The sequence below is a fragment of the Carettochelys insculpta genome, chromosome 1 (genome assembly GCF_033958435.1).
Source record: "Carettochelys insculpta isolate YL-2023 chromosome 1, ASM3395843v1, whole genome shotgun sequence".
Lineage (NCBI taxonomy): Eukaryota > Metazoa > Chordata > Testudines > Carettochelyidae > Carettochelys > Carettochelys insculpta.
This window is the reverse complement of record NC_134137.1, coordinates 891,015-912,080: the sequence shown is the minus strand read 5'-3', so window position 1 is coordinate 912,080 and position 21,066 is coordinate 891,015. Positions and strand designations below refer to the sequence as shown.

Genomic DNA, 21,066 nt, shown 5'->3' with positions numbered 1-21,066 from the left:
AGTGACCTCAGGAGGTCATCTAGTCCAGACCCCTGCTTCAAGCAGGATCAACCCCCACCAAGTCATCCCAACCAGGACCTTGTCCAGCCGAGACTTAAAAAGCTCAAGGGATGGAGAATCCACCACCTCTCTAGGCAACACATTCCAGTGCTTCACCACCCGCCTGGTGAAGTAGTTTTTCCTAATATCCAACCTACACCTCTACCCCTTCAACTTCAGACCATTGCTCCTTGTTCTGCCATCTGACACCACTGAGAACAGTTTCTCACCCTCCTCTTTAGAGCTCCCCTTCAGGAAGTTGAAGGCTGCTATTAAAGCACCCCTCACTATTCTCTTCTGTAAACTAAACAAGCCCAAATCCCTCAGCCTCTCCTCATATGTCTTGTGCTCCAGCCACTTAACTATTTTTGTTGCCCTCCACTAAGCATGTCATAGAACTTGTCTTTTACTTCTGGTGTGGCGTACAGGGTTGGAGCATAAGCGCTGATCAGGTGGACAGGACCGGCGCAAGTTTGAAGCGTGATCCGAAGGAGTCTTTCTGATCTGCCCATGACGAAATCAACCATTTGTAGAAGGGTGTTTCTGACAGCAAAGCCAACACCATGCTCCCTGGGTTCTTCTTGGGCTTTACCCTGCCAGAAAAAGGTGTAGTCCTTTTCCTTTAGAGATCCCAAATCTGCAAGTCGCGTCTCTTGCAGTGCAGCAATATCAACTCTGAGCCTCTTCAGTTCCTCGTTGATGACAGCGGTCTTTCGGGTGTCACTGATGGCCTGAAGATCTTCAGTCAAGCCGGTCAGCATGGTCCGCACATACCAGCAAGCAAGCTTAAATTGTTGATGTTTCTCATTTCTTGTTCATTTTCTTATTGGCTTGCCTGGTGCCCAAAGTACAGTCACTTGTCAGGTTCAGGAACCTTAAGCCTCACGCACCCAGCGAAGCAGGTGAACTGTGGCGGGACAGTACCCTATTGGCTGGGGGCTGCCCAGCTTGAGGTGGACGGTGACTGTCCAGTGAGATGCGAGGATCTCTCCCACCATCGAAGGCAACCCTTGGCGCTCGTTCTCTACGCCAGTCGAGCAAGAGCTTATAACCGGTATCTGTTGCCTCCTGTGTTGACGCAACGCTGTTCAGCGATACCGGAGTACCTCTCCCAGCGTGAGCCTGGGCACTTATTATGGAGACTCTGGGCTGCCCAGACACCAGTGTCCTCCTCTTGGCTTTAGTGATATAGTCCAAAGGAGAGGATAACCTCCCCATCTGGTACCAGCTCAGCTGCAGGAGTTGCCGGGACAGTGCCAGAAGTCGACACCGGACCGCCTTCGGATTCCCCTCCGGATTTTCTGTCAGGGTTTACTCCCTTAGCCTTGCTCCTTCCCAGGATAACCCACAAGGCAGTGGGGTGTGGAGAATGTGGTTAAGCATCCAACTACTTCATACCTCCCTGTCACCACGAGTCTCCATAGCTCCCTGTGGAGCAATGACCTCATATCCCCGGAACCCTCCTCCCCACCTTTCGCCCCACCCCCAGCTACCATCACCATAGGGCCCTCCCCAACCCACTACCCCCATCTGCTCCCATGTCCACCCTCCTCACTGCACTGGCCCCTCTCCCCCGAGCTGCTCTCAGTGCCCCCAGGTCCACCCTCCCCCATCGCTCTTCAGGCTCTTCTCTTCAGAGACTCCTTTTCCTGGTAGTGCTGCCTTGCAGGGCACAGGTGGAACATCATACCTGAAAAGGACAACAAACACAGGGCTCCTCCCTCGGCGAACTCCCAGAGGCAAACTCCCTTCCCTGTTCGCTGCTCACCCCTTGTTCGCTGGGAGCTCCCTTCTTATCGGGAGAGCTCCCAGCTGGTTAGGCCTGGCTCAAAGCCTTGCCTCCAGTCTAGTCAGCCCTTGAAGGCTCACCTGGCAGGGAACTCCCCCAATTCACACCTTGCAAACTGCTCTTCTCTGCCACACCAGAAGTAAAAGACAAGTTCTATGACGTGCTTAGTGCTGCTGCAGCGCAAATACCTGCTTCTGAACAACTGTACATCTTGGGTGACTTCAGTGCAAGAGTTGGAGCTGATTGGGCCTCATGGCCTTCCTGCTTAGAACACTTCGGTGTGGGAAAAATGAATGACAATGGACAGCGTCTCCTTGAACTGTGCTCGTACCACAATCTGTGCATCACAAACACATTCCTCCGAACGAAGCCACAGCACAGAGAGTCATGGAGACACCCACGCTCGAAGCACTGGCATCAACTAGATGTGGTCATCACTAGGCGTAATAACCTCAAAAACGTCCTTCTGACACGCAGCTATCATAGTGCTGACTGCGATGCAGATCACTCGCTAGTTTGCTCCAAGCTCAAGCTGAGACCCAAGAAGCTGCACCGCTCTAAGCTTGCTGGAAGGCCCCGCATTGACGCCAGAAAGACGGCAAACTCGGAGAAAGCTAGAAACATGAACAACTGGTTCGAAGCTAATTCTGATGAGATGATTCCAGTCATTGAAAAGAAGCACGCTGCACTCCTGGAGTACAAACGCTCACCGAGCCAGAGTACCCAGCAAGCACTTAGAGCGGCCAGAACAGTACAGCAGACAGCCAGGCGCTGTGCCAACAACCACTGGCTCCAGCTATGCAGCAGCATCCAGACCTGTGCAGACTTTGGTAATCTCAGAGGAATGTACGAGGGTATGATGAAGGCATTAGGACCCACCCAGAACAAGATGGCACCTCTGTAATCCAACTCTGAGGAAGTCATCGCTAACAAAGCCGAACAGATGGCGCACTGGGTTGAGCACTACTCCGAGCTGTACTCATGCAATAACGTTGTGGTTGACGCAGCCCTCGATGCTGTTGAGCTCCTACCAGTAATGGACGAACTGGATCAGGAACCGACTGTGGATGAACTGAAGGCAGCCATCGACAGCATTGCAGCAGGAAAGGCCCCAGGCCAGGATGGTACCACCAGAGGTAATCAAACGTGCCGCGGACACACTCCTGGAACCCCTGCATGAGCTGCTGTGCCTGTGCTGGAGAGAGGGAGAGGTTCCACAGGATATGCGCGACGCTAACATTGTAACGTTGTATAAGAACAAAGGAGACAGAAGCGACTGCAACAATTACCGTGGAATCTCCCTACTAAGTGTCACTGGTAAACTGTTCGCTCACGTCATCCTTGGCAGACTCCAGAAGATTGCTGAGAGGGTGTACCCCGAATCGCAGTGCGGATTCCTCGCAGAGAGGTCTACCGTTGACATGGTCTTCTCTCTAAGGCAGCTGCAGGAGAAGTGCAGGGAGCAGAGGAAGCCACTCTACATAGCCTTCATCGACCTGACCAAGGCCTTTGACTTGGTCAGCAGGGATGGTCTGTTCAAACTGCTCCACAAGATAGGCTGTCCTCCACGGTTACTCAAGATGATCCAGTTGTTCCACGAAGACATGAGAGGAACCATCCAATATGACGGCGCATTATCAGATGCTTTCAGAATCAGGAGCGGCGTCAAACAAGGATGCGTGCTTGCTCCGACATTGTTCGGGATCTTCTTCGCACTCCTCCTGAAGCATGCCTTTGGATCTTCAACAGAGGGCATCTTGCTGCACACAAGATCTGATGGGAAACTCTTTAACCTAGCAAGGCTGAAAGCTAAATCTAAGGTGCGAGAAGTCCTCATCAGAGATATGCTGTTCGCAGACGATGCTGCTGTAGTGTCTCATACAGAAGACCAGCTTCAAAAGCTACTGGATCAGTTCTCCAAAGCGTGCAAGGACTTTGGGCTTACCATCAGCCTAAAGAAGACAAACGTACTTGGTCAGGATGTTGCTGAATCCCCATCAATCAGCATTGACAACTATACGTTAGAGGTTGTCCACGAGTTCGTTTACCTCGGGTCCACCATCACTGACACCCTGTCGTTGGACACTGAGCTAAATAGGAGGATTGGAAAAGCGGCCACAACTCTGTCCAGACTCAGCAAGAGAGTGTGGAATAACAACAAGCTGTACACTCACATCAAAATGCAAGTCTACAGAGCCTGCATCCTCAGCACCCTCCTTTATGGCAGCGAGACTTGGACCCTGTATGCCCGCCAGGAAAAGAGGCTGAACATCTTTCACTTGAACTGCCTCAGGCGCATCCTTGGAATATCATGGAAGGACAGAGTGACCAACACCGCCGTCCTCGAGCAAGCTGGAACCCCAACCATGCACACCCTCCTCAGGCAGCGTCGACTCCACTGGCTTGGCCACGTCCACAGGATGAATGATGGAAGGATTCCCAAAGACATCCTGTATGGTGAGCTAGCCTCTAGCAAAAGACCTCCCAGACGCCCCCAGTTGCGCTACAAAGATGTCTGCAAGAGAGACCTCAGAGAGGTAGACATCGAGCTGGACAACTGGGAAGAACTAGCAGACGACCGCGGCAGATGGAGGCAGGGGTTACACAAGGGCCTTCAGAAGGGCGAGATGAGGATCAGACAGCTAGCAGAGGAGAAGCGAGCGCACAGAAAGCGCAATAAGGACTTGCCAGACACCCACTACATCTGCAAAAGATGCAGCAAGGACTGTCACTCTTGTGTGGGTCTTCATAGTCACAACAGACGCTGTAAATGAAGTCCTCAGTTGAAACTTTAAAGGGCGCGATACATAGTCTATGCAGACTGAGGGATGCCTCCTACTGCTGCTACTGCCCTCCACTGAACCTGCTCCAGCAAATCCACATCCTTTTTATACTGGTGGGCCCAAAACTGGACACAATAGTCCAGATGTGGCCTCACCAGTGCCGGAAAAAGAGGAAGAACTACTTCTCTAGAAATGCTCCTCCTAATGCACCCCAGTGTGCCGTTAGCCTTCTTGGCTACAAGGGCGCTCTGTTTACTCATATCCAGCCTTTTATCCACCATAACCCCTAGGTCCCTTTCCATCGTACTGTTGCTGAGCCAGTCGGTCCCCAGCCTGTAACAATGCTTAGGATTCTTCCGCCCCAGGTGCAGGACTCTACACTTCTCCTTATTGAACCACATCACATTTCTTTTGGCCCAGTCCTCCAATTTATCCAGGTCCCTCTGGATTCTCTCTCTACCCTCCAATGTATCTACCTCTGCCCCTAGTTTTGTGTCATCCACGAAGTTGCTGAGGGTGGAATCCAGTCCCTCAACCAGGTCATTAATAAAGATGTTGAAATACACCGGCCCCAGAACTGAGCCTTGCGGCACTCCACTTGAAACCGACCACCATCCAGATATTGAGCCATTGACCACTACCTGTTGGGCCCGACCATCAAGCCCTCTTTCTATCCATCTTATAGTCCAAGGATCCAATCCATATTTCCTTAACTTATGGACAAGAATGTTATGGGAGACCATATCAAAAAGCACCCCCAGACTGCTCCCCATCCCCCTAGAGAGCACCCACCCCACGTCCCACTCCCCAGCCCTGCCAGACAGCACCAACCCACAGTCTGTATCCACCCTGGAGAAAGCCACCCCCAGCTCGCTCCAATACCACCCCAGTCCACACTGCACTCCCAAAAGCACTGCTGTTGGACTTGAAACATCCCTCATGCTGAAAGCCATTGGGGGTAGTGAAGGAGCCGCTCTCTGTGCTATACTGGCAGTGAGTTAAAGCCTGTGTCCATAAAAAGAAAGGTTTCGACTATGAAAACAGGATTGGGCCCAGACAGGTAAGCAATAGATGAAGAAAGCTACAGCCTGGGAGCCCTGAGGGCACATGAGCAGGAATAAGGGAAGTAACAGAAGTCAAAAGGAAAGTCAGGTCCCTGTGATAGTACCTCAGATGGTCAAATCTGAACTAATGAAGTTTTCATTTTTCAGGGAGCAAGCACATGAGAAGAGGGAGAGAATACGTCACCAACACTGAAGTGTCTGGAGAAAGCTCAGTCAGTAGCTTGCCGAGTTTGAAGGAAGCTAGGCCTGTTTGCAAATGGAGTATTTTAAGATGTAACGTGCCACCCCCCAAGGCGGTCAAAAAGTTTTCTTTTGTCTTTCAGAAACAGAAAAACTGGTATTTACTGAAGAACAGCCTGAAACACCATGAATCCCCTCTCACAATAAAGAGTGGGGTTTCGTATATAAGGGTTGTGCTGATCCCACTAGTAGTACTGTTGTCTACATTGTTAAGCCAGTGTGAATACGCAAATGGGTTCACAACACTTCAGGTGAGGCAAAGCCCAGAAAAGGTAAAACCTGCTGGTATCAGGTTCTGCTCAAAGAGCTCTGAAGCTTCAGCTTGCGCTCTTCTGTCCGGGCCATGTGTTACCTGGGCCAGTGCTAGTACCAACGCCGTGTCGGCTCCACAAACCAAACTGCCCAGCAGCTGCCTAGACTAACGAGCATGGTGCCTAGCAGCTCCACCCTCCCTCAAATGGACTTCATCAGGCAAACTACACCTGATTCCCCCATTAACTTGCCTGCAGAAGTAACGGCCCGTAATGCCAAAACTCTTCACAGAGGGAAACAGTTCTTCCAGCCACACCCTCAGCCATTACGCTTGTAACACCACCTGCTGGCATATCAGGGCCCGCTGGAGTTGGAATGAGACCATCAGCCATGGGATGCATGGAAATGCCTATACCTAGTATGTCCTCACTTGAACATGGAATGCACTGGGTAAGATCAGGCAATGGTAAGGTACTAAAACACCTTTTACAGCCACAGAAAAAGTCTTTGTTTGATACACATACGCATGAATGGATACAGTAAGCTCCTGCAGAGTTAAACCTGAGTTGTTATTGTGAGAAATTTTTGTGAAGATGGCCCACCAACAAGCTGTGGAGGCAGAGCTATGGAAAGTCAGTCCACTACCAAAACTGGCCATGGGATCCTTCTAGTTACCCTGCATTTTGGGACAGTGGGCTGGGAAAGAGACGTATCAGAGAGGGAGCAGTGTTAGTCTGTACCTTCGAGAACAACAAGAAGTTCTGTGGCACCTTACAGACTTAACAGATATTTTGGAGCACGAGCTTTCATGGGCAGAGACCCGCTTCATCAGATGCATGGGGGGGTGGGGTTTCAGAGGGGTATTTAAAGAGTGGGGTCCCAGTAAGAGGGAGGGCCAGAGCTGACAAGGTCTATTCAGCAAGGTGGAAATGGCCCAGTATCAACAGCACTTATCAAAAGAGGAAAAAACAAGTCAGATCAGACAGGGGGATGTGAGCCTTTGTCAGAGTCTAATGGGGAGATACTAACACCCAGGGCAGAGAAGCTGCCTTTCTAAGGGGCCAGCCTCTCCCAGTCTCTGTTTAACCCTTGATTAATGGAGTCAAATTTGCAAATGAATTGCAGCTCAGAGATTTCTCTCTCCATTTGATTTCTGAAATTTTTCTGTTTCAGAACTGTCACCCTTAAATCTGCCGCTGAGTGTCCGGGGAGATTGAAGTGTTCCCCCACAGGCTTGTGAACATCACCGTTCCTGATGTCTGATTTATGTCCAGTTATTCTTTTACGGAGAGACTGTCGAGTTTGGCCAATGTAAATTGCAGCGGGGCATTGCTGGCACGTGATGGCACACACTACATGAGTAGATGTACAGGTAAAGGAGCCCCTGATGGTGTGGCTGATGTTAGGCCCTGTGATATATCACTGCTGTAGATATGTAACACAAAGCTAGCTGTGCTAGTCTACATACTATCAAAACAAAAAAGCAGTCAAGTAGCACTTTAAAGACAAACAAAATAATTTATTAGGTGATGAGCTTTCGTGGGACAGACCCACTTCTTCAGACCAGAGCCAGACCAGAACAGACTCAATATTTAAGGAAAGATTATGTCTGTCTGGATCTGGGTGAGTTTTTCTTTATCTAATTCTTGACTCCCCCCATCCCCCTTCTGCCCCTCTGCTCTCTGATTTGCTCACCTTGATAATTTTTTTTTCTGATTTGTCAACTTTGATTACTGTTTTGGTTCTCTGTGACTTAAATATTGAGTCTGTTCTGGTATGGCTATGGTCGGAAGAAGTGGGTCTGTCCCATGAAGGCTCGTACCCTAATAAATTATTTTGTTAGTCTTTAAAGTGCTGCTGGACTGCTTTGCTGTTTGATGGTGTAGATCTGTGAGCAGAGTTGGCAGTGAGGTTTGTTGCAGGGATTGGTTCCAGGTTTAGAGTTTAATGTGTAGTGTTGGACACACAACAGTGTGCACAGTGTGACCCTCATAGATGGGGGTGCCTCTCCCGCCTGCTACCACAGAACCAAGTAATAGGGATATCTTGCAAAGCACATGTATCTGGGATGAACTAGAAAATGTCACGGGTGTGATGTATAATGGACAATGTGTACGTGTAATATCCTGGAAAACAATATTTTGGGAGGATGACGGCATTAGCCAGCCACCAGCGTTGATGAGTGTAAATGCAACGTAAGCATCTCCTTCCCTTTGAGCTGGGGGAAATTAGCTGATCATTTGTGCCTAGAAGAGTCACACGGTTCTTACAAGAGACTCAGAAAGACTGGGGAAGGCGGGTTCTTTGAATATATATGCAAATGGGAATATGATTAAAATTGCTGATGCTGAAAAAGAACTTACAATTTGCCACTGGTATGATGTTTTTACAGGCTGGTCTCTCACACCTCAAAGTATATTGGCATTTATGCTTCACCCATTGATTATTGCATTAATATTGGCCTGTATTTGCCTAATTGGAATGATATGTATGTTTCTTAAATTGCAACCACAAGCTCAGATTGGCTCCCAAGACATAGCCATGAAACAATTATAGAAGGTGTGACCCACTCAAGAACTGTTCTCGAGGGGTCAAAATGGGGCTAGATTGGAGCTGAAAGTTTTAATTCTTTTTATACTGGTATTTTAGATTTAATAATGTAGCAATGTAAGGTAACACATTAACACAGTCATCATTTTAGTACCTGCACTGAATTCTTGCCTCTGTTCTAAAGTGTAGTGAGTTCAGGAAGCAGAGAGACAGAGTTTTGACACTGTGTCTATGTTTATGAGATCAGAGGAATCTTGAAGGCTGAAGTCTCACTTGCTTGATTTACAATGCCCTTTGCTTTGCCAAGGATGAGATACTGAGATCCAATGCTTTTCTCTGAAAGTCCTTGTAAAAACTGTGTCAAGGTGAAGATGCAAAAAGTTACCCTCCAAGGCAGATGGCCAAGAAAGGAAGGCTGAAGCACGGGTAACGACAGGCTCAACGAGCTCAGAGAAGAGCCATGAGTGCAAGAAGTGATCAGACTGGTAGACTGACACCGCCAAAGCACGGAGCAGGCACCGATATCAAACACACAGCACGCCGGTCATGGACTGACACAGCAGAGCCCACACACTTCAAGAGAGAAAAAGCCGGGTGCTTTGCCACAGGACTTTGGGTCTGTCCTACCACCAGCTCCAGGAGAGCATCGGATGGCAACCGGCAAGGCCCTGCTCCCCCTGTGATCAATCTAGCTGGTGACTAGACTGATCCAGGCTCTGGAGACGTAACTGTAACACTGGCTGGCCAGACTGTGTGTACGTGGGGCCTGTGAGAGACGGGCTGAAAAGCACAAGCTACGGCTGTCTGCTCAACACGGGTGGGGTCCTGCTCTTCCGCCACAAAAGATCTCATGTAATTCATTTACGCATAACGCCGCCTCCCTATCCCGCTCCGCATCCCCCCGCCCCTGAGAACACCGACGCCCCCGATCCCGCTCCACATCCCCCCCGGAGAACACCGACACCCCCAATCCCGCTCCGCATCCCCCCCTCCCCCCCGGAGAACACCGACGCCCCCAGCCCCGCTCCGCATCCCACCCGGAGAACACCGACGCCCCCAGCCCCGCTCCGCATCCCCCCTGGAAAACACCGACGCCCCCAGTCCCGCTCCGCATCCCCCCCGGAAAACACCGACGCCCCCAGTCCTGCTCCGCATCCCCCCCCCGAGAACACCGACACCCCCAGTCCTGCTCCGCATCCCCCCGCCGGAGAACACCGACGCCCCTGATCCCGCTCCGCATCCCCCCCCGGAGAACACCGACGCCCCCAGTCCCGCTCCGCATCCCCCCGCCGGAGAACACCGACGCCCCTGATCCCGCTCCGCATCCCCCCAGGAGAACACCGACGCCCCCAATCCCGCTCCGCATCCCCCCCCGGAGAACACCGACGCCCCCAATCCCGCTCCGCATCCCCCCCCCGGAGAACACCGACGCCCCCAATCCCGCTCCGCATCCCCCCCCCGGAGAACACCGATGCCCCCGATCCCGCTCCGCATCCCCCCCCGGAGAACACCGACGCCCCCAGTCCCGCTCCGCATCCCCCCAGGAGAACACCGACACCCGCAGGCAGCTCTGCATCCTCCCCTGGAGAACACCGACGCCCCCAGTCCCGCTCCGCATCCCCCCCCGGAGAACACCGATGCCCGCAGGCAGCTCCGCATCCCCCCCCCGGAGAACACTGACGCCCCTGATCCCGCTCCGCATCCCCCCAGGAGAACACCGACGCCCGCAGGCAGCTCTGCATCCCGCCCTGGAGAACACCGACGCCCCCAATCCCGCTCCGCATCCCCCCCCGGAGAACACCGACGCCCCCAATCCCGCTCCGCATCCCCCCAGGAGAACACCGACACCCGCAGGCAGCTCTGCATCCTCCCCCGGAGAACACCGACGCCCCCAATCCTGCTCCGCATCCCCCCCCGGAGAACACCGACGCCCCCAATCCCGCTCCGCACCCCCCCAGGAGAACACCAACACCCGCAGGCAGCTCCGCATCCCCCCCTGGAGAACACCGACGCCCCCAATCCCGCTCCGCATCCCCCCCGGAGAACACCGACGCCCCCGATCCCGCTCCGCATCCCCCCAGGAGAACACCGACGCCCCCGATCCCGCTCCGCATCCCCCCAGGAGAACACCGACACCCGCAGGCAGCTCTGCATCCCCCCCTGGAGAACACCGACGCCCCCGATCCCGCTCCGCATCCCCCCCGGAGAACACCGACGCCCCCGATCCCGCTGCACATCCCCCCCCAGGAGAACACTGACGCCCCCAGTCCCGCTCCACATCCCCCCCCAGGAGAACACTGACGCCCCCAGTCCCGCTCCACATCCCCCCAGGAGAACACCGACGCCCCCAATCCCGCTCCGCATCCCCCCAGGAGAACACCGACGCCCCCAATCCTGCTCCACAACCCCCCCCCCCGGAGAACACCGACGCCCCCAATCCCGCTCCGCATCCCCCCCCGGAGAACACCGACGCCCCCAATCCCGCTCCGCACCCCCCCAGGAGAACACCAACACCCGCAGGCAGCTCCGCATCCCCCCCTGGAGAACACCGACGCCCCCAATCCCGCTCCGCATCCCCCCCGGAGAACACCGACGCCCCCGATCCCGCTCCGCATCCCCCCCGGAGAACACCGACGCCCCCAATCCCGCTCCGCATCCCCCCAGGAGAACACCGACACCCGCAGGCAGCTCTGCATCCCCCCCTGGAGAACACCAACGCCCCCGATCCCGCTCCGCATCCCCCCCTGGAGAACACCGACGCCCCCGATCCCGCTGCACATCCCCCCCGGAGAACACCGACACCCCCGATCCCGCTGCACATCCCCCCCCAGGAGAACACCGACGCCCCCAGTCCCGCTCCACATCCCCCCAGGAGAACACCGACGCCCCCAATCCTGCTCCGCATCCCCCCAGGAGAACACCGACGCCCCCAATCCTGCTCCACAACCCCCCCCCCCGGAGAACACCGACGCCCCCAATCCCGCTCCGCACCCCCTCAGGAGAACACCGACACCCGCAGGCCGCTCCGCATCCCCCCAGGAGAACACCGACACCCCCAGGCCGCTCCGCATCACAAGTAAAGCGCCACGCCACTTCCCATTCGGGGGCCCCGTGGTCAGCTGCACCCCCCCAGCCTTACTCCATATCTCCAAGGTGGAACGTGCCACCTCCGCTAGAAATTCCCCCCCCAGCCAGGCCCACGCACCCCCCCAGTGAGTACAGCCCCCCCAGTTGGCACCGCGACCCCCCGGAGAGCACTGCTCCCCACAGCCGGTCCCGTGACCCCCCAAACAGCCCCCCCCAGTGAGCACCGACTGGCCCATGCCCCCCACCATAGAACAGCCCCGCCAGACTGGCCGGCGCCCCCCGGGAAGCACAGCCCACCCCTGCCCGGGCCATGCCCCCCCGGAGAGTACCGCCCCCCACCAGCCCAGCCCAGCCCGGCCCGCCCCCCAGAGCCCCTCCGTCCGGTCCACACTTCCCTCCCCGAGAGTAGAGCCCCGCCCCGCCCGGACAGTACCGCCCCCCTCCGGAAAGCAAAGCCCCCCCCGCCCGACCCGCGCCCCCACCCCCGAGAGCACAGCCCCCGCCGTCCGGTCCGCGCCCCCCCATGAGAACAGACCCCTCCCATCGGAACCGCGCCTTCCCCCCAGAGAGCAGAGCCCCTCTCCAGTGCGACCCACGCCCCCCCCCAGAGAGCAGAGCCCCTCGAGTCCGGCCCGCGCCCCCCCCCGGAGAGCAGAGCCCCTCTCCAGTGCGACCAACGCCCCCCCCCCCCAAGAGAGCAGAGCCCCTCGAGTCCGGCCCGCGCCCCCCCCCGGAGAGCAGAGCCCCTCTCCAGTGCGACCCACGCCCCCCCCGGAGAGCAGAGCCCATCTCCAGTGCGACCAACGCCCCCCCCCCAGAGAGCAGAGCCCCTCGAGTCCGGCCCGCGCCCCCCCCCCCCGGAGAGCAGAGCCCCTCTCCAGTGCGACCAACGCCCCCCCGCCAAGAGAGCAGAGCCCCTCGAGTCCGGCCCGCGCCCCCCCCCCCGGAGAGCAGAGCCCCTCTCCAGTGCGACCAACGCCCCCCCCCCCAAGAGAGCAGAGCCCCTCGAGTCCGGCCCGCGCCCCCCCCCGGAGAGCAGAGCCCCTCTCCAGTGCGACCAACGCCCCCCCCCCCAAGAGAGCAGAGCCCCTCGAGTCCGGCCCGCGCCCCCCCCCCCGGAGAGCAGAGCCCCTCTCCAGTGCGACCAACGCCCCCCCCCCCAGAGAGCAGAGCCCCTCGAGTCCGGCCCGCGCCCCCCCCCCCGGAGAGCAGAGCCCCTCTCCAGTGCGACCAACGCCCCCCCCCCCAAGAGAGCAGAGCCCCTCGAGTCCGGCCCGCGCCCCCCCCGGAGAGCAGAGACCGACCAGTCCAGCCCCTGCCCCCCCAGGAGAGCAGAGCCCCCCCCGCCCGGCCCAAGTCCCCGCCCCGGAGAGCAGAGCCCCCCCGCAGTCCGGCCCCCGCCCCCCACCGGAGAGCAGAGACCCCCCCCGCCCGGCCCAAGTCCCCGCCCCGGAGAGCAGAGCCCCCCTCAGTCCGGCCCCCGCCCCCACTCACGCTAAGGGCCCCGCGCGCCGCAGGGTCCCGCTCCGGGTCCCGCTCCCGGCCCCGCCCGACCGGCCATTGTGCGGCAGCAGCTGAGCGAAGTGACGTCACGCGCCCCGCCCCCTTGCGCCAAGCCCCGCCTTCCCCGTCCGTCTGCGCCCGGGGGCGGAGCCACCTCAGGACCGCCCGTCGCGCGTGCCTCCGCCGCACGTGAGGGCGGGGGGGTGCATAGAGGGTGGGGGGAAGAGTGCATGTGGGGGTGCATAGAGGGTGGGGGAAGAGTGCATGTGGGCATAGAGGGTGAGGGGGGAAGGGTGCGTGGGGGAGACGAGGAGGCAGGGCAAGGGCGCGTGGGGGTGCATAGAGGGCGGGGGAGGTGTGCGTGGGGGTGCATAGAGGGCGGGGGAAGGGTGCATGAAGGGGCGCATAGAGGGCGGCGGAAGGGCGCATAGAGGGCAGGGGAAGGGCACGTGGGGGTGCACAGAGGGCGGGGGAAGGGCGCATGGGGTGCACAGAGGGCGGGGGAGGTGTGCATGGGGGTGCACAGAGGGCGGGGGAAGGGCGCATGGGGGTGCACAGAGGGTGGGGGAAGTGTGCATGGGGGTGCACAGAGGGCGGGGGAAGGGAGCATGGGGGTGCATAGAGGGCGGTGGAAGGGCGCATAGAGGGCAGGGGAAGGGCACGTGGGGGTGCACAGAGGGCGGGGGAAGGGCACATGGGGTGCACAGAGGGTGGGGGAGGTGTGCATGGGGGTGCACAGAGGGCGGGGGAAGGGTGCATGGGGGTGCATAGAGGGCGGGGGAAGGGTGCATAGAGGGCGGGGGAAGGGCGCGTGGGGGTGCATAGAGGGCGGGGCAAGGGTGCATGAAGGGGCGCATAGAGGGCGGCGGAAGGGCGCATAGAGGGCAGGGGAAGGGCATGTGGGGGTGCACAGAGGGCGGGGGAAGGGCGCATGGGGGTGCACAGGGGGGGAGGTGTGCATGGGGGTGCACAGAGGGCGGGGGAAGGGCGCATGGGGGTGCATAGAGGGCGGGGGAAGGGTGCATAGAGGGCGGGGGAAGGGCGCGTGGGGGTGCATAGAGGGCGGGGGAAGGGTGCATGAAGGGGCGCATAGAGGGCGGCGGAAGGGCGCATAGAGGGCAGGGGAAGGGCATGTGGGGGTGCACAGAGGGCGGGGGAAGGGCGCATGGGGGTGCACAGAGGGGGGGGAGGTGTGCATGGGGGTGCACAGAGGGCGGGGGAAGGGTGCATAGAGGGCGGGGGAAGGGCGCGTGGGGGTGCCCTGGGATACATGCTTCTGAGCCTGGCCAGGTGTCAGTTGTTCCTGTAGCTCTGCGCAGAGCTGAGGGCGACCTGCTGCCCCAGGGGTGCCTTTGTTGGGCTTCGCCTCGGCAGCGGCTGCGCATTTGGGTCCCTGGCCCCCCTTCGCTGCTATCGGCGTAAGCATTGTCGTGGGCAGCGCAGGTCGTGCTGCTGCGCACCACCCGGGGACGCCTGCTGCCGGCGCTCTGCTCTTCGGCAGCACGGTACCTGAGTCTCTGGCAGGCTGTGCTAACTTGTCCCGCTGCCTCTTCTGCTGCCTGTCGCTGACAGTCCCTGCTGAGCTCCTGCATCCTGCCCGGCTTGGAGTCCCTGCGGCCGCGAGGCGATCAGCCACAGCCTGCGGGCCAGTCTGCGGCACAGCCTGCCTCTGCTCCCCGCTGGGATCTTCCTGGCCCTGGGTTGAGCATCCAAGCCGGTGGTGTGAGCCCCGTCCCAGGTGTGCAGCAGCCCTTAGGCCATGCGCGGTGTTGGGCAGTTGCTGCTGGGAGGTGGAGTTATACGTACTGGAAATGCTAGTGCCTCGGAGAGCGCCACAGGAGGCCCAGTGGGTGAGCTACCGGGAGAGGTCCCTTGTCAGGCGACGCCGGGCACGCGGCTGGGCCTGATCAGGAGCCAGTCTGCATGGGAGGGATCTGGCTGGGACTGTGCTACCCAGCAGAGCCAAAGGCTGATTGCTCACATGACAGGCTCCGTGCCAATGGGAGCTGCATGGCCGGTGCTAGGGTGGCAGCAGTGTGCAGAGCAGCCCTGATCACCTCTTGGGCACAGGGTTCTGCTGGTGAGTGGGGGCTCCTGGCTCCAGCTATGCTGAGGGGCAGGGCCTGGGCACTAGGCTGGGAGACTTGTGAGGGGTCACATGCAGCCTGCAGGTTCCCTATCCTGGACCGGGGGGTGGGATAAGGGTGTGAGCATCCCAGCGCCCCCAGGGGCAGGAGCGGCTACCGACAGCAACCAGCCCGCCTGTAGAGCCTGACGGCTGCCGACCAGCCCCTCCTCTGCCAGGCTCAGCCAGGGCACGGCTGCAGACCTACTGGCCTGGCAAAGGGCCCAAGGCCGGAGGGGCTGCCCATGGGTGTGTGGGTGGAGGCTGGGCAGCTGGATGCGAGTCGGTCTCCTGCTGTGGGCCTTGGGGACGATCCCCCAGAGGAATGGTGCCAAAGGCCCCTGATTTCGGTGCTAATGAGCTGTCCTACACTGGTTCCCATCAGTCACCCGCTGGCTAGGGCCCTGCTAGCTGTGGGGGCCAGAGGAAAGCAAGACACTTTGGGGTGTTAAGCTCCCCAGTGTCCTGTCCAGGGGCACATGGGGTGGGGAGGCAGTGCCCTTTGAGGTGTGAGGCTCCCCCAGGGTCCCATCCAGGGAGGGTCAGGGAAGGGCCTTTTGGTTGCTAGGCTCCCCTGGGGTCCCATCAAGGAGGATGCACTGCATGGGGGGCCTGGGCCCTTTGGGGTGCAAGGCTCCCTGGGGTCCCATCCAGGAGGATGTGTAGTGCAAGGGGTAGGGTCCTTTGGTGTGTGAGGCTCCCCCAGGTTCTCATCCAGCAGGACAGACTGTGTGGGAACCAGGGCCCTGGAAGGGGTGAAGCTCCTCCCATGTCCTGTCTAGTGGGACATGCTGTGGAGAGATGGGGGGCAGGGCCCTTTGACTTTGAGGCTCCCTGGGCTCCCATCCAGGGGGACATGCTGGGAGGCAGGGTTCTTGGAGTGTGAAGGTCCCCCAGGGTCCTGTCCTGAGGGACATGCTGCGGGGGCTCCAGGAGTGAGCCAGGTGCTGAGCAGTCCAAAATTAGAGACCCTGAGTGGAGACAGATGATGCAGGAAAAGCTGAAGTACTCAATGCTTTGTTTGCCTCAGTCTTCACAGACAAAGTCAACTTCCATATGATGGTACTCCACAATGCAGTATGGGAAGGTGGGGGGCAGCCACCTGTCGGGAAGGAACAAGTTCTCAGCTATCTACAAAAATTAGATGTGCACAAGCCCATGGGTCTGGATTTAATGCACCCCAGGGTACTGAAGGAACTGGCAGAGGTCATTGCTGAACCTTTGGCCATTATCCTTGAAGACTCTTGGAGATCGGGGGAGATACCGGATGACTGGAAGAAGGCAAATGTCGTGCCCATCTTTAAAAAAGGAAAGAAGGACAATCCAGGGAACTATAGACCCGTCAGCCTCACCTCAATCCCTGGGAAAATAATGGAGGGAATCCTCAAGGAATCCATTTTGGAGCACTAGGAAGAGGGGAAAGTGATCAAAAGTAGCCAACATGGATTCACCAGGGGCAAGTCCTGCCTCAGCAATCTGATTAGCTTCTATGATGAGGTAACAAGCTCTGTGGACATGGGGAAGTCAGTGGATGTGATATACCTTGACTTCAGCAAGGCTTTTGATACGGTCTCCCACAACATTCTTGTCCATAAGTTAAGGAAATATGGATTGGATCCTTGGATTATAAGGTGGATAGAAAGCTGGCTTGATGGTCAGGCCCAAGGGGTGGTGGTTAATGGCTCAATATCTGGATGGCGGTCTGTTTCAAGCGGAGTGCTGCAAGGCTTGGTTCTGGGGCCGATGTTATTCAACATCTTTATTAATGACCTGGATGAGGGACTGGGTTGCACCCTCAGCAAGTTCATGGATGACACAAAACTAGGGGAAGAGGTAGATACATTGGAGGGTAGAGAGAGAATCCAGAGGGACCTGGATAAATTGGAGGACTGGGCCAAAAGAAATCTGACGCTGTTCAATAAGGAGAAGTGTAGAGTCCTGCACTTGGGGCGGAAGAATCCCAAACATTGTTACAGGCTGGGGACCGACTGGCTCAGCAGCAGTACGATGGAAAGGGACCTAGGGGTTATGGTGGATGAAAGGCTGGATATGAGTAAACAGCGTGCCCTTGTAGCCAAGAAGGCTAACGGCATACTGGGGTGCATTAGGAGGAGCATTTCGAGCAGATCTAGAGAAGGTTATTCCTTTCTATTCGGCACGGGTGAGGCCACATCTGGACTATTGTGTCCAGTTTTGGGCCCCCCAGTATAAAAAGGATGTGGATTTGCTGGAGCAGGTTCAGCGGAGGGCAACAAAAATGATTAAGGGTCTGGAGCACAAGACCTATGAGGAGAGGCTGAGGGATTTGGGCTTGTTTAGTTTACAGAAGGGAAGACTTAGAGGTGATTTAATAGCAGCCTTCAACTTCCTGAAGGGGCGCTCTAAAGAGGAGGGTGAGAAACTGTTCTCAGTGGTGTCAGATGGCAGAACAAGGAGGAATGGTCCGAAGTTGAAGAGGGAAAGGTGTAGGTTAGATATTAGGAAAAACTACTTCACCAGGCGGGTGGTGAAGCACTGGAATGTGTTGCCTGGAGACATGGTGGATTCTCCATCCCTGGAGGTTTTTAAGTCCTGGCTGGGATGAGTTAGTGGGGGTTGATCCTGCTTGAAGCAGGGGGCTGGATTGGATGATCTCCTGAGGTCCCTTCCAGCCCTGTGATTCTCTGAGAAACTGCCTGGCCTCACTCAGTGCCATCCCTGAGCCTTGGACAGGGAGTTTCACAGGATGTGTTTTCCACAGCCCATGCTTATTTGCATTCATTACATTTCCATCCTTTAGTTCTTCGTTAATTGAAGCCTGTATTTCTTGCTCTGGACTAAGCCTCAATTATTGGCATTATCTCCATTTCCCATCTTTAAAGACTGGAAGAAAGCTAATGCGCCAATTTTCTGGAACTTCTCCACTGTCAAAACTCAACCTAACACTCCTGCCATGTCATTGGCCAGCTCTTCTAAAATTCTTAGATGTAACTTGGGCATGATGATGTACATGACTGACAGGAGTAGCTGCTGTTTGACATCCTCTGCAGGTAACTAATGGAATGGAATGAAATGGAAAGAGTTATTACCAAGCCATCCTCCCCTTCCCTTGGTTCCTCTACAGACTGAGTCATAGACTCATAGAACAATAGAGCTGGAAGAGACATAAAAAAGCCATCGAGTCCAGCCCCCTGCTCTAAGCAGGACCAAACCCCATCAGATCAGCCCAGCCAGGGCTTTGTCCAGGTGAGACTTAAACACCTCCAGGGATGGAGACTCCACTATTTCCCTGGGTAGACCATTTCAATGCTTCACCACCCTCCTAGTGAAAAAGTTTTTCCTAATGTTCAACATGGACCTTCCCAACTGCAAATTGAGACCATTGTTCCGTGTTCTGCCATTCGTGACCACTGTGAACAGCCTCTCTCCAGCCCCTTTGCAACCTCCCTTCAGTAAGTTAAAGGCTGTTATCAAGTCCTCGCTCAGTCTTCTCTTCTGCAGACTAAACTGACCCAATTCCCTCAACGTTTCACAGAATCACAGACTCATAGGGCTGGAAGGGACCTCAGGAGGTCATCGAGTCCAGCCCCCTGCTTCAAGCAAGATCAACCCCCACGAAGTCATCCCAGTCAGGACCTTGTCCAGCCAGGACTTAAAAACCTTGAGGGATGGAGAATCCACCACCTCTCTAGGCAACGCATTCCAGTGCTTCACCACCTGCCTGGTGAAGTAGTTTTTCCTAATATCTAACCTACACCTCTCCCTCTTCAACTTCAGACCATTGCTCCTTGTTCTGCCATTTGACACCACTGAGAACAGTTTCTCACTCTCCTCTTTAGAGCTCCCCTTCAGGAAGCTGAAGGCTGATATTAAATCACCCCTAAGTCTTCTCTTCTGTAAACTAAACAAGCACAAATCCCTCAGCCTGTCCTCATAGTCTTGTGCTCCAGCCCCTTAATCATTTTTGTTGCCCTCCGCAGAACCTGCTCCAGCAAATCCACATCCTTTTTATACTGGGGGGCCCAAAACTGGAAGCAATACTCCAGATGTGGCCTCACCAGTGCCAAATAGAGGGGAACTAGTTCTTCCCTAGATGTGCTTGAAATGCTCCTCCTAATGCACCCCAGTATGCCGTTAGCCTTCTTGGCTACAAGGGCGCACTGTTTACTCATATCCAGCCTTTCATCCACGTAACCCCTAGGTCCCTTTCCATCCTACTGCTGCTGAGCCAGTCGGTCCCCAGCCTGTAACAATGCTTGGGATTCTTCTGCCCCAGGTGCAGGACTCTACACTTCTCTTTGTTGAACCGCATCAGATTTCTTTTGGCCCAGTCCTCCAGTTTATCCAGGTCCCTCTGGATTCTCTCTCTACCCTCCAACGTATCTATCTCTCCCCCTAGTTTTGTGTAAGCTGCAAACTTGTGAGGGTGAAATCCAGTCCCTCATCCAGGTCATTAATAAAGATGTCAAATAACACCAGCCCCAGAACCGAGCCTTGCAGTACTCCACTTGAAACAGACCGCCATCCAGATATTGAGCCACTGACCACTACCCATTGGGCCCAACCATCAAGCCAGCTTTCTATCCATCTTATAGTACAATGTCTGTCTGTGCAGCTATGTTACCTTGCAGAGAAGGGCAGTTTGATCAGCTGCCTGTGTGCATGAGCCTGTGTTGTGCAGAAAGGAGCAGTTTGCAAGGTGTGAATTGGGGGAGTTCCCTGCCAGGTGAGCCTTCAAGGGCTGAATAGACTGGAGGCAAGGCTTTGAGCCAGGCCTAACCAGCTAGCAGCTCTCTTTATTCGAAGGGAGCTTTCAGCGAACACTGTGAGCAGTGAACAAGGGGCAGCAGCTAACAGGGAAGGGAGTTTGTCTCTGGGAGTTCGCCGAGGGAGGAGCCCTGTGTTTATTGTCCTTTTCAGATATGGTGTTCCACCTGTGCCCTGCAAGGCAGCACTACCAGGAAAAGGAGTCTCTGAAGAGAAGAGCCTGAAGAGCGATTGGGGAAGGTGGACCTGGGGGCACTGAGAGCAGCTGGGGGGAGAGGGGCCAGTGCAGTGAGGAGGGTGGACATGGGAGCAGATGGGGGTAGTGGGTTGGGGAGGGTGAACGGTGGGGAGGAGGGTTCCGGGGATATGAGGTCATTGCTCCACAGGGAGCTATGGTGACTTATGGTAACAGGGAGGTATGAAGTAGTGGGATCCTTAACCACATTCTCCACACCCCACTGCCTTGTGGGTTATCCTGGGAAGGAGCAAGGCTAAGGGAGTACACCCTGACAGAAAATCTGGAGTGGAGTCCTAAGGCGGTTCGGTGTCAACTTCTGGCACTGTCCCAGCAACTCCTGCAGCTGAGCTGGTACCAGATGGGGAGGTTATCCTCTCCTTTGGACTATATCAATAAAGCCGAGAGGGGGACACTGGTGTCTGGGCGGTCCAGAGTCAACATAATAAGTGCCCAGGCTCGAGCCCGGAGAGGTACTCCGGCATCGCTGAACAGCGTTGCATCAACATGGGAGGCAACAGATACCAGTTACAACCTCTTGCTCGATTGGCGTAGAGAACGAGCGCCAGGGGTTCCCTTCGACAGTGGGAGGGATCCTCGCATCTCACTGGACACTCACCACCCGCCTCAAGCTGGGCAGACCCCAGCCAATA

At 56.5% G+C, this 21,066-nt stretch overlaps 1 protein-coding gene across 4 annotated transcripts in view; it reads right to left on the bottom strand.

The window, feature by feature from the left end:
• Window positions 1-15,096, bottom strand: part of TRIM3 (tripartite motif containing 3) — a 55,285-nt gene extending 40,189 nt beyond the window's left edge. For 2 of the 4 annotated variants that reach the window (XM_075009434.1, XM_075009612.1), the window contains exon 1: window positions 13,299-13,406. The gene's annotated coding sequence lies outside the window, so the exon portion shown is untranslated. Of the gene's footprint in view, window positions 1-13,298; window positions 13,407-14,816 lie in introns of those variants that run through there. The other 2 variants (XM_075009693.1, XM_075009525.1) reach the window with 2 other exon arrangements.
• Between the last annotated feature and the right edge of the window lie 5,970 nt (window positions 15,097-21,066).